This window comes from Protopterus annectens, chromosome 4.part1 (genome assembly GCF_019279795.1).
Source record: "Protopterus annectens isolate FY-2018-M chromosome 4.part1, PAN1.0, whole genome shotgun sequence".
Taxonomy (NCBI): domain Eukaryota; kingdom Metazoa; phylum Chordata; order Ceratodontiformes; family Protopteridae; genus Protopterus; species Protopterus annectens.
In genome coordinates, this window is record NC_056734.1 from 187,977,883 (window position 1) to 187,990,845 (window position 12,963).

General features: G+C 44.1%; 1 protein-coding gene across 3 annotated transcripts in view; it reads left to right on the forward strand.

Annotated features, from left to right (window-relative positions):
• Positions 1 to 12,963, forward strand: part of GOLIM4 (golgi integral membrane protein 4) — a 2,181,480-nt gene that overhangs the window by 1,966,692 nt on the left and 201,825 nt on the right. The window lies entirely within an intron of this gene.

The window sequence follows — 12,963 nt, forward strand, 5'->3', positions numbered from 1 at the left end:
ATCTATTCATCTGCATTATTTTAATATTTCCTGTGTCTGAAACTCTGGTGTTTATTGTAAATAGATATTTAGCATTTTCATATTATTTTATACTTTTTACTGTGCATTGTGGCTGGTCATTTAGAGAGTATTTTAACCTTTGAGAGTACTCATATCTATTCAGTGACTTTGTGGCCACTCCTGAAAGCCTTACTGCATTGGTAAAAACACTACCATTTGTACTAATATTAATTTCAGTCAGTATAATTGGGTACCTTTGTAAGAGCCTTAGAGTAGCTGGCTTTGGAGTATCTGGTGTCAGTAACTACCTTATCCTGTGCCAGCCTTTCCCAGGTGTGTGTGTATGAATCAAATCTCAGAGTGTGTGTGTGTGTGTGTGTGTGTGTGTGTGTGTGTGTGTGTGTGTTAGCTGTTTGGAACATGGACACGAAGCACTGGTTTAGCAGAGAGGGGGTTGGAGGACTTGGCTTGGACACTTGGCTGAGGACTCAGTGCTATAGCTGTGTAAGTGGGGAGTCTTATTGGAGACATGGAGTGAAACAGAGAGAGAAATCCAGACCCTGGACTGAGTGTGTTGCCTGTGTGCTCTTAAAGGAAATTGTGCTTTATGCAGAGAGCTGCATCTTGAAATACTGTGTGTATCTGTTTTTGTTCCAAGTGAATCTTCAGTGTCAGTGATGAAAATTTGGTCTCCTTGATTACTGGCCCAGATAGGGGACATCACAGAGCCGTACACAGAAGCCTTGTATGAACATATAAAGAAATGCATAGAAATGACAGTACCAGACTGAAATGAACTTTGGTCAAACTGCAAAAACAAGCCACCCTGGTGGACACCTGGTATTAATATGTTGCACAATAAAAGAACGAAAATCCGTTGAGAAGTAAGAAGGATTGTGCACAACAAAGCAAAAATTCTCTCATTAGTGTAAACAAGCAAATAGAGAACTGGTCAAGTTTCTGAAAGCAGACTTTGAGGTAAAAATAATAACCAAAAAAAGGATAACCATAAGGCATTTTTCAGTTATGTCATCAATCTTAAGGGCAATACCCAGCAATGTGCAGAATTAATTATAGATGGCATCACTTATACTCAGCCAGAAGATATAATAAATCTGTTGACTGACAAATTCAGCTCACATTTCACCTCCTCATCACCTCAGTTCTCCCCCAAGAAATTCCCTCCATCAGTCCAGTGCCAGTTATTACCAAATAACAGGTTGTCACTGCACTGTCTAAAGTTAAAAACGTGGCTTCAGTGGAGCCTGACAATACATCAGGTTGCCTCTTAAACAGCTTAAATTAGGACTTATCAGGCCCATTAGGCTATCAGTTTAACCACAGCCTATGGACTGGCTTTGTCCTGACAAAATGAAGGACAGCAATAGTCATCTCTCTACATAAAGGGGGTACAATATACTGACCCGGGATATTATAGACCCATAAGTTTGACTACTCTTGTATGTGAGGCCGTGGAAAGAATAATCATGGACCTGATAAATAATGACATAGAAACCTCCAAACACTAGACCTGACCCAATATGACTTTGTCAAGGGCAAGGTCATGCCTACTGAATCTAGTGGATTTCTTTGAGAAAGTCACTGAGGCTATAGATGAGGATAAAATAGTTCATTCCACCTACCTCAATCTGGCCAAGGCATTTGATACAGTTCCTCACTCAGCTATTATAAATAAACTACAAAACTGGGCATAAATTGCCACATCAGCAGATGGCTAGCCAGTTGGCTCACAGATGGGACATGTGGTTAAAGTGGGAGAGTCCAGATCCAGCAAGAGGGTAGTTACTATTGGTGTACCACAAGGCTCAGGGCTGGGACCACTCCTGTTCAGAATATACTTCTCTGAAGTCAAGGCTAATGTGGATGGCCTCTGGATCACAAAGTTTGCTGATGACTGCAAGCTGGGGGCAATCATTGAATTCCCCCAGTGATGTATATATCCTTCAGGAAGGTCTAGATCAGACAAATGATTGGTGCCAAAACCATAGCCTAAAACTAAATGTGAAAAAAGTGTATTATCATACCCTTTGTGAAGTCAAATACCCCTTTAAATTACAACATCAATAGCATGCCCCTAAGACTAGACTCAGAGGTGAGAGACCTAGGTACTCAGATAGATAGTAGCCTGAACTTTGACAGCCATATGTCCACAGTGGTGAGGAAATCCTTCTATGTGGCTCAATGTATAAGTAAATGTATGGCATCCAGATTCAAGGAAGTTATAGTCCCACTGTAATCAGCCCTCATTAGACCAGTAATTGAGTAGAGTTTGTCATTTGGCATGTAGGCACTTACAGCAGCTGAAGCAACCTGAGAGATTACTCACAAAGAAAATACAGGTTGTAAATAACATTTCCTATGTACATAAACTGAAAGCCCTCTCCATTTACTCTGTCTCCTACTGACTGTTAAGTGCTGACCTATGTCTGACCTACAAGGCAGTCACAAATCCAGCCCTGATGGAGCTGCTACACATCTGCAAGTCAAACAGAACAAGGGTCACTCGATCTAGGGATTTAAACTTAATGACTTGAACAAAGCTTGCTGGAGAGACAGATGTGTGTCTCAGAGACTGCCCCTTCTTTGGAGCAGGCTTCTTATTCATGTTAAGCAGAGCTCTTCCCTGACCCTTTTCAAACACAGTTTGGATCAATGGATGGGGAATTGCAAATTCACTCCTGGAGAAGTGTTCATATCCCTTATGGACAGGGACAATCTGTAACATATTCAAGGCATAGGCACAAACCCATGCCATCCTCTTTACCCTAGGGTCCATATTTTGGGTAAAATCTGGTTATATTGGCTAAGATTATAAGGGTTCTTAAGCCATTAGCCTGGTAATCTCCTGTGAACCTATGATAAAAGCTGCCGCTCCCACTTATTATACATGGCATTTGTTTTAAATGTGTCACTAATGTTTCACAAGCTGAACCCTTATGTAGTTGCTTCTTGTTGTTTCCATTTGAACCTGTTTCACATTTTTCAGAATTATTGCCACTGAAAACAAACAAGAAGTTAAATAGACCCTAAATCCCCTTATAACTTGCAACAAAGACACAAAACTATGTGCACTTTCAAAAAAAATATTTACCTGTCTGTATAGGTGCAGTTGCCCTAAATTGACAATTGCATCCACAGGCATTGCCTATTTTAAAATTAAGGTTACCCATGCTAAAGTGCACAATAAAGCCCATGTTCCTACGTACACTGATTGTTTGTCTTTTATCACCTACATTTCCCTCCCAGATGTGAAAAAAGAATTTGTGTGCTTTCAGTAAACATAAACTTTTTGCCCTAAGGAAAAAAAAAAGTGCATGGGCTACTTTTACATAAACAAACCTTTCCATTGTTTTGTTAAATGATTTAATATTATTAAGGCTGCTGGGGAAGCAACTACTTGTAAATCTTATTAACACCACAAAAATTCAAATGTTATTTATTTTTCACTGAACTGCTTGCCAATGTACCTTTAAATGTTAAGACTTTGCTGAAATAAATGTATATAATACAGTGTTCAGAGATCTAATGAATAATTGCTTGCATCTTCAAGACAGCTCATATCCAACAAAAAGCAATTGGTAATAAGAAGAAAAATAGTTAATAACTGCAGATTTCACTCAGAAGACTCTGCATGGACATCTCATGATTAATTACTCACACCTATAGGCTTGTGTCCCACTTAGAGTATTTGTTAATGGAAAAAAATAGAAAATTACTTGGCATATAAAGAAAACTACCATGTCAATACCTTTAATCATTTTTCAAAACTATTTCCTTAAAAAAACTTGTCTGTAGCTTAATCTAAAAACATTAATCTGGATATCTAACCTATAAAAACAGGGGAGATTATTATCTTAATTCTACAAGTAATGTAATCAATACACTTCTAAATCAATACCACAACAGCACAAAATGAAAAGATTATATTAATTTTAAATCGCTTCTCTCCAGTTCCTTTCACCGTGCCTCACTGAAAAGCCTGGCTATATTACAACTAAGAAAAAATAGTTTTAAATTTTTCCACAAGTAGATGGCAAATGTTGGAACTGTGATAGGGAAGAAAGAGGTATGTGGGAACATTTGTTTTAGGAGAATCAGTTGGCAGCCTTTAAACATTCCAACAGATTAATCTGTCAGAAATATTGCGTGATCAAATTAGTATAACTCAATTATTTTTTGAGCTGGGATACAGATCTGAATTACCTAGACATAGTAAGGCTTTGTTAAATTTGTTTTTGGTGGCTGCCAAGAAAGCAATTACTCGAAAATGAAAGTCAGAGTCTAAATCAACTGTATTTAAAATAGTAAATATTGTAACAGATATAAAAGAACTGGAAGTGGGATCTTTGGAAGAAGGTAGGAGCAAATTACAGAGCAAAATGGATTTTGTGGGAACAATACATACAGAATAATGTTTTGGAAGAAGAGTTGAGGTTTATGGGAAAGCAGGAATTGATCAATTTATGTAATGTTGGATGGATGATAACTGTATATAAAAAGTATATGTAATGTATAATGTTTGTAACTGTGAACATGTTAACATGGTTTGTGTTCTTTTACATGAATATATGTTTGTGTATGTCTTAAGTGAAAATTTAATAATGGAGTTAAAAAAAAGAAAAAAATAGTTTTATTGCTTTAATATCTTGAACATATACAACAGTCACTGATAAGAAGACTCCCCCAACTCACATTTAAAATACCCTGACCTCACCTATACAAAACTGCTTTACAGTGAAATATGTAATTTACATGGTGAAGTTGTTCTACAAATATTAATAAAAAAAAACTGTTTGACTTACAAATGTTCTTCGTGTTTCACTGTTGCCGTCATCACATTTGGATTATCTGCCTGCAGGTAGCCCTCAGCCAGCCTGAATACTAGAGTCTTCAGATTTCTGCGTCGGATGCTGTCGCTTCTTCCATGTCGTCAGGTCGCCAGGGGTATAAAACATACAGCCAACAGCATTACATCAGTCTTTCTTGCCGTGCGGTGCCTGAAGCAGAAGTAGCTTGCAAGTGCCAGTCAGCCATCTCCTGAAATTTTCGTTTTTCAAAAAAGATAAGTACCTAGTTGGGGATCCTTTTTTCTTGCTCTAACAGATGTCAGAAAAAGTTAACAATTGTCTTGCCTGTGGAAAGCAAATACCTCATAGAGATTTTCATTATTACTGCATCACCTGTTTAGGCCCAGACCACGACGTCCCTCGCTGTCAGTTTTTTGCCTTGTTCAACACCCACACTATTCGTAGTTGGGCTATTTTTGTAGCCAAATACTTTCGTTCTTGATCTCCGAAATCCAAAATGGCTTCATTAAGCCATCCGACTACCGATCTTCCGAAAACACATAAGGATAAAACAGAGACAGACTGCATAGGTCCAAAACTGCCGTTGACGCTTCCGTTAAGCTAGTCACCAGTCCGCCGGTACTCAGTGAGGCACTTTTGCAGCCCCTGATACCCACTACTACAGATTCGGAGGCCTCTACTGAGACCCATTTGGAGTCCGTTATGCCGCGAGATGCTTCTTCGACTATGGAACCTGCAGATGTCTCTCCCTTGGATGGGTCCGGAGCCGCTGTGCAGGCACCAACTTTTGAGGGTGTATTCAGGCCTACAGGCTTTCATATTAAACCAACGTCATCATTTCCATTAAGAAGTACCGAATTCCTCAGGCCAAAAACTTGAGCTACGCCTAGAAAACTGATGACCAAACTGCAGACTCTTATGCCTCAAAAACAAATGATTAGAATGGCTGAAGAACTTATTACCTTAATTACGGGAAGCCAGCCTTCCCCCTCTAAGAGACCTAGAACTGATTTTCTTTCTGATTCTTTTGATCAGGAATCTGATATCTCTGCTCCTTCTGATTACCAGAATTTGCCCTTATCTACTTATGAGGATTCTGATGCAGAGGATTCCATTCGCTCTGCTTCCCCTCCAGAAGATTTTTCTTTTGGTGAAACCTTGCATACCTTCCACTAGGAAAGCCAGGACTATTCTGAGTCCAAAAAGAGAATTTGTGAATTCTTACTACTGCCCCAACACAGGCCTCTAGCTATCCCTCCTGTTCTGGACATTGTAGATGATGCTTTCTTGGAATCTAGCCTTACCCCAGACACTTTACCTCCAGCTCCCAGAAACCCTGACAGGTACTACCGAGTACCTGACTCTCACAAGTTCCTCTTCAAGAATCCTACTGCAGATCCAGAGACTATTTCCCAAGGACCAAAGGGCATTAAGGCTGCTACTGCTGCCAAAAATCCTACCCCTTCTGATAGAGATTCTAGAGCCTTAGACAGATTGGGTAAGAAGGTATACACTTCCGCTACTTTGGCCATTAGGGCTTTAAATTGCCAGTTTCATATGTTAAAGTATCAGCAGCATATTATGGGACTATTTAAACAGAAAATGATGTTGATTCCTGACTGTGCTGAACACAAAGATTTGCAAGATTCAATGCATTCTGCAGAACAAGTTGATAAACATGCTTTGCATTGTGGTTTTGGCACTTTAGAAGCATCTTGCAGGGCTGCTGTCACTCGGTCTGTACTTAGAAGGCATGCTTGGCTTAATGAACAAAACTTGCCAGATCATGTTAAAGCTATATTACTGGATGCACCCTTAAACCAAGACCGCCTTTTTGGTAACAAAGCAGAAGTAGTCCTCAAAAGGATGAAGGAAAAAGCTAAATCTATGCAAACTGTTAAAGATTTCCTACAGAAAAATGGCACAATGACTTAACCTTAACCCTTCCAAGCCCTACTCAACTACTCGCTCCCTTAGGAGGAAAGCTCACCCTACATGCAAAAAAGTGGGAACTCATTACCCAGGACAAAGGGATTTTGAACATAGTTTCCCAAGGATACAGATTCCACTTCCACACACTACCAACCCCAAATGGTTGGCCAGACCTCCCCCCAAATCAATGGGCGGAGGCCCAACAGCAGGTTTTCTCTCTTCTCAGTATCAGGGCTATTCAACCTGACCCAGCAGAACAAAGGGAACAAGGTTTTTATTCAAGACTTTTTCCGGTACCCAGAAAAGAAAACTCCTGGCGTCCTATCCTGGACCTCTCCATTCTCAACACCTTTCTGGTGGTTCCAAAATTCAAAATGCTAACTCTTCAACAGCTTCTTCATATGCTAGCCAAGGATGCCTGGCTGGCAACCCTAGACTTAAAGGAAGCTTACTTGCACATCCCAATAAGAGGATCCTGCAGACAATACCTGTTTCAGGGCGGGCTCCATGCACTTTCAGTTCTCTGCACTTCCCTTTGGCTTATCTACTGCGTCCAGGGTGTTCACAGAGTGTCTAGCTCCAGCCATTGCATTTTGCAGGCAGAGAAATATTCAAATTTACCTATACTTGGACGATTGTCTGATTCAGGCAGAAAGCCAGGACTTGCTATTGCAACACCTGGCATTTGTAAAGAGACTTCTAACCTCACTGGGGTACACCATCAATGAAAAGAAATATCACCTAGTACCCTGCCAACAGATTGTATTCCTGGGAGCAAGCTAGAACACAACTTCCCAGATGACATTCCTCACTCCAGAGAAACAAGTTTATTTGACAACCTACTTCAAACTATTGGCCACAAAAACCCAGCTGTCTGCAAGGAAAATACTTCAAGCTCTGGGGTTCATGGCCTCTTGAATTCTGCTAATTCCATATATGAGACTGCATATAAGGAAACTCCAATGGTATCTAAAAAGTCTATGGTGTCAACATTCTCAGGACCTGGAAACAATGATTCCTTTCATTCCTTGTCTAAGGACAGAGTTCCTTTGGTGGGCAGAGGCCTGCTACCACAACAAGGAACTCCCTTTCACTCTGCCCCCTGCCGCCCAAACCCTAACAACAGACGCATCAGACTATGCATGGGGGGGGGGGGTGACATGGCAGAGCAGTGCATTCAGGGCAAATGGAACCTGAGACAGATGCACCTGCATATCAATCAAAAAGAAATGTTAGATGTACAGAATGCTCTGACAGCCTTCAAAGACCGTACTCTTCCAGGACAACTATTGGTAAAGACAGACAACACCACAGTTATGTGGTACATAAACAAGCAGGGGGGAACCCACTCCCACCCTCTCTGCAGACTAGCCATGGCTCTGTGGAACACAGCCTTGAGCTACCTAGTGCACCTACAAGCACAATTCCTGCCAGGCAAACTAAAGTCACTGGCAGACGACTTAAGAAGAAATCTCATGGATCCACACAAATGGAAAATAGAACCCAACATATTCAACCTCTTGAGGAACAAATGGGGGACTCCAGAGGTAGACCTGTTTGCCTCCCCTCAGAACTACCAATTGAACAAATTCCGCACATGAACTCCCTGCAGTAAAGCTTGGAAAGTAGATGCCTTATCCTTTACCTGGGAAAGCCTCTCGGTTTATGCCTTTCCCCCTCTGCCTCTCCTCTCGAAGGTTCTACTAAAGATCAAACAGGACAAGCCAAGGACAATACTGATTGCACCAGATTGGCCATGCCAGCACTGGTACCCCTTCTTGCAGTATGACACTGCCACAACCATGGCACTCGTCTCAGACCCCTTCCCTGCTCTCCCAGCAGGCAGGCCAGATTCTGCACCCTCAGCTTCAAACCATGTACCTTGCAACCTGGCTAATCCCTTGAGCTCTCCTCTAGCATCTCTCAGTAAGCAGGTGCTGGATGTAATTTTGGAGGCAAGGAGGCCTAGTACCAGAAAATCCTATGCTGAAAAGTGGAAACAATAATTTTCCTGGAGCCAGGCTCAGGGGATGGGCACAGCGGTATCCAGCTTACCTCATATTCCAGAGTACTTAACAGAAATGCTCCACAAGGGCCTATCCTTTTCATCAATTAAGATTCATGCCTCTGCTATTTCAGCACATTATAATTCTGAGCCACCCCTCTTCTCTCACCCTTTGCTAAAACAATTCCTTAGAGGGGCCAAAAATTTAAGACCCCCCCACTCCAGCCTGAAACCTTAACTTTGTATTGGAAAAGCTCACTCTTCCCCCCTTTGAGCCAGCTGCAACAGCAGAGTTGAAATTCCTTTCTTGGAAAACAGCCTTCCTTCTAGCCATCACTTCAGCAAGAAGAGTGTCTGAATTACAGGCCCTTATGGCAGTGGAACCTTTCATTTTTTCCATGTAGACAGGGTTTCCCTCAGGACTAATCCTTCTTTTATGCCCAAGGTGGTGTCTAGTGTGGCCCTAAATCAGTCCATTCATTTGCCGACTTTTTTCCCTAATGCACAAAACAAAGGGGAACGAATGCTGCACTCTCTAGATGTGCACAGACAACTTGATTCTATTTGGACAGGACTAAGCCTCTCAGAAAATCTGAGCAGCTGCTAGTTGGCTTTGCTGCAGGGGCAGAGGGGAAGGCCATTTCAAAGCAAACCATTTCCAAATGGATAGCCCATTGCATTCATTTCTGCTACAAGCACCATGGAAAACCTAGCCCACAGGGGATAAGATCACATTCCACCAGGGCTGCATCTACCTCTACGGCATTTCTCAGGGGAGTCCCTACAGGGACATCTTGGAAACTGCTACCTGGAGCTCTGTACATGCCTTCATCAAGCATTACCACCTGCCTATCTTTTCTAAATCCAGAGCTGGATTTGCCACAGCAGTCTTGCAGGGCTTAATAGCTGGCCCTAATGCTCTTTAACTACCTCCTCCCTTCCTTAGCTTTGGGAATCAACCCAAATGTGATGACTGCAACAGTGAAACACGAAGAACATAGTACAGTTGTGTACACTTATCATAAGTGTAGATGTTTGAGTGTATTCACTGTTGCAGTCCTAGTTACCCTCCCTCCAGCCCCCTGACTTCTCTTGGCTCTACCTTTCCTTCTTGTTTGGTATATATTTTTTTCTTGTGTATTTGCTTTTTAATGGGGGTGTACCATACCATGTAATTACTTCCTACTGTGGGGGCGCCTGACATCTTGGGCAAGAAAAACTGATGTAATGAAGTCGGCTGCATGTTTTATACCCCTGACGTCATGGAAGAAGCGACAGCATCTGACGCAGAAATCCAAAGACTCTGGTATTCAGGCTGGCTGAGGGCTAACTGCTGGCAGATAACCCAAATCTGATGATTGTAACAGTGAATTCACTTGAACATCTACATTTATGCTAAGTGTACACAACTGTACTTTACTTCTCCAGTCAATTCAGTATCCTTGTAAACATTAATGAGATACAGTGGAGTATAAACTTTGCAGTTCATCCTTTAACATAGTGAAATTAAATTCCAGTCTTTCTCAGCCTTGTATTTCACATGTCTAAAATGCGATTGGAATTTTACAGTCTCCCCTTTGTGTTGCTGTTTTTTTTGCTGGTGATTTCATCTCTCAACTCCAGATCTGAAGTAGTTAACTTCATTTGATGAGCAACCTGTGGGTATCGGATCCGAGCCGGCAGCTTTCCTAGCAAAAGATCCGAGCTCCAAGCTCCTCCCCCTACCCATAATACCCTGCTACCTCCCTCTAGTCCTCAGATCTCGTTTGCCGCGGCTTCTTGAAGCATCTGAGAACGAGCTCCTAGCATTGGGTTTGTGAGTTAAAGTAGAATATTTAAACTTTTTTTCCTTAAAAATCTCTGTAAACTTAGTGTGTGTGGTACCCTTTTCTCCCTTAAACTATTTGGGTAGTTTTTGCGTTAGCTTAGTGTAGATATTAATTTTCCTCCCCCCTTCAGTCTGTGTGTGAAGGTGTGTGCGTGTTCTTTTCAAAATGTCTAAAGGCCCAAAAGCAATTTTTTCTAAATGTTCCAAGTGTTGCCATAAGCTGTCCCCAGCGGATGGCCACACTCGGTGCGTTATTTGCCTGGGCGTGGACCACCTTTCATCAGGCTGCACTATCTCTGCATCCTTCAACCCCATGGCTTTGAGGGATAGGTGGACTAAGCTAGTCCTTGTGGGCCTTTTGCCCCCTGATTCAGCTTCGTCCTCCTCCCCCTCTGTGGTGCCAGCCGCTGCTCCACCAATCGTTCCTGCTCCCCTGGCCGGGATTCAAACTCCCTCTTCGGCTCAGGAGGAAAGGGACACCAGAAAAAAGGACAAGAAAGACAAGGAGCATGATAGGGACAGGCATCATAGCCGCAAGAGGTGGGCCGATTCAGTTCCCTCTGCCCCGCCGTCTAAGCAGCTCGCCTCACCCTTAAGGTCCCCGGGTCTTCCCCTTCCAGGCTTCTTTCTCCATGTTTCTCCCTGGAGCCGGAGGAGGAGACCCAGTCACCTTCGAGGTCGTCCAGGCGGCCCTCCCGGCCAGCCTCGGCAGCCTCATCCAGGTCAACCAGAAGTTTATCCAACGCGGACATGGACCGGATGATGCGTCGATTTCTTCAGGCTCAGCTGCAGATGGGAGTGCTCTTGCCTCCCCCCCCCTCCGGGAGGAGCTCGACCCCATTTTTTGCCCCCCATTGCTCCTTCTCCGACCCGCTATTGGGGTTCGGAGCTGTTGGATCCGAGTAGCTTCAGAACCGGGGTGGTGTCGGCGCCGACAGTGTTTCCTACTTCGGCGCCGACTGCACCTTCGAGTTTGTCAGGTCCATTTTTGGATCCGAGCGTCAGATCTGGAGGGGTCAGTGTGCCTTCAGCTCCGTTGAGGTCGGAGCGCACTGTCCTTTCGGATCCAATTGGGTCATCTCCGGCACCGATCCACACGCCAGATCTGAGGGGGCTGCTTTCGGATCCTAGGGAAAGCAGCTCACCCTCAGCATTCAACGTCATGGAGAGGGTCCTTTCGAGGGATTCGAGGCCCCAGGCTCTTGCTACGGATCCACCCGCCATTCCCTCTCAGACAGGCCTGTTTTCCATCATTCGGCCCCAGGGACAGCCTGCGCCTATGTCCCAGATGGTTCCCGTAGAGGAGCAGGACATTGTTGGTGAGCCCTCCTCGGACAGCCCCCCCCCCCCGAGGAGGTTCCTCACAAACGAAAGTGTAAGAGGAGGAACTTGGACACACCCGAGTCCCTCACAGAAGACACGTACTTGGAGGAAGAGGAAGGTTCCCCCAGGTCACCCCCCGAGGACGTCTCCTTTGGAGACATTATGGAAATGCTTCATATTAGAGGGGGGTGGTCAGCCCAAAAGCCTTCCTCGGATGAGTCTGTGTTTCTGGAGGCATTCGACGCAGGTCCATCTACCTCTTGGGTGTCCCCTCCTGCCGATCCCCTGGTGGACCTCATAACTACCAGGGCATGAAGGAGCCGGACACTGTGGAGCCAATATCCAAGAGACCGGACAGGATTCTCAGCCCAACCCCCCACACAGACAGGACAGTTTGGAGCAAAGGTGCCTTGGTAGATGCCATGGTGGTGGTGGCTGCCACAAAGAAGGAATTGGCACAGGAGAGTTCCTCGGTACATCCTCCAGACAAGGAGTCTCGGACGATAGACTGCCTCGGAAAGCAGATGTTCACTTCAGCGACCTTCTCTGTCAGGTCGCTGAACTATATGGCAGACGTGATTCGACTCCAGCGGGACCTAATCAAAGAGTACGCTGGGTCACCCCCAGAGTCCATGTCGGCCGAGGACAAATGGACCTTCTCGGTGTGAATGGCCACTCTTAAGTCTATCACAAACATCTCTGTGCGGCTTCTCTCCCATGCCATGAAGGGAGCGGCTAGAGCCAACGGAGCAGGCATTGTCTTACGACGACAGGCCTGGCTCCATCTCTAAGACTTTGCGGAACCCTTCAGTGTGTCCTTCGCGAATGCCCCTTTTGACGGTTCTATGCTTTTTGGCAAAACTGTCCACGATACGCTGCTCCAGAGAGAGAAGGACGGGAAAACATCTGCCATCGGGATCCGCTTCTCGGCTCCTCAGAGATCCTCCAGGAACCAAAGAGGACAGAAGAAGATGTGGTTCCGGAAATCCCAACAATCCCGTTTCGCTCCATACCCCTCGTCCTTCAGAGGAAGAGGAGGACAGGGT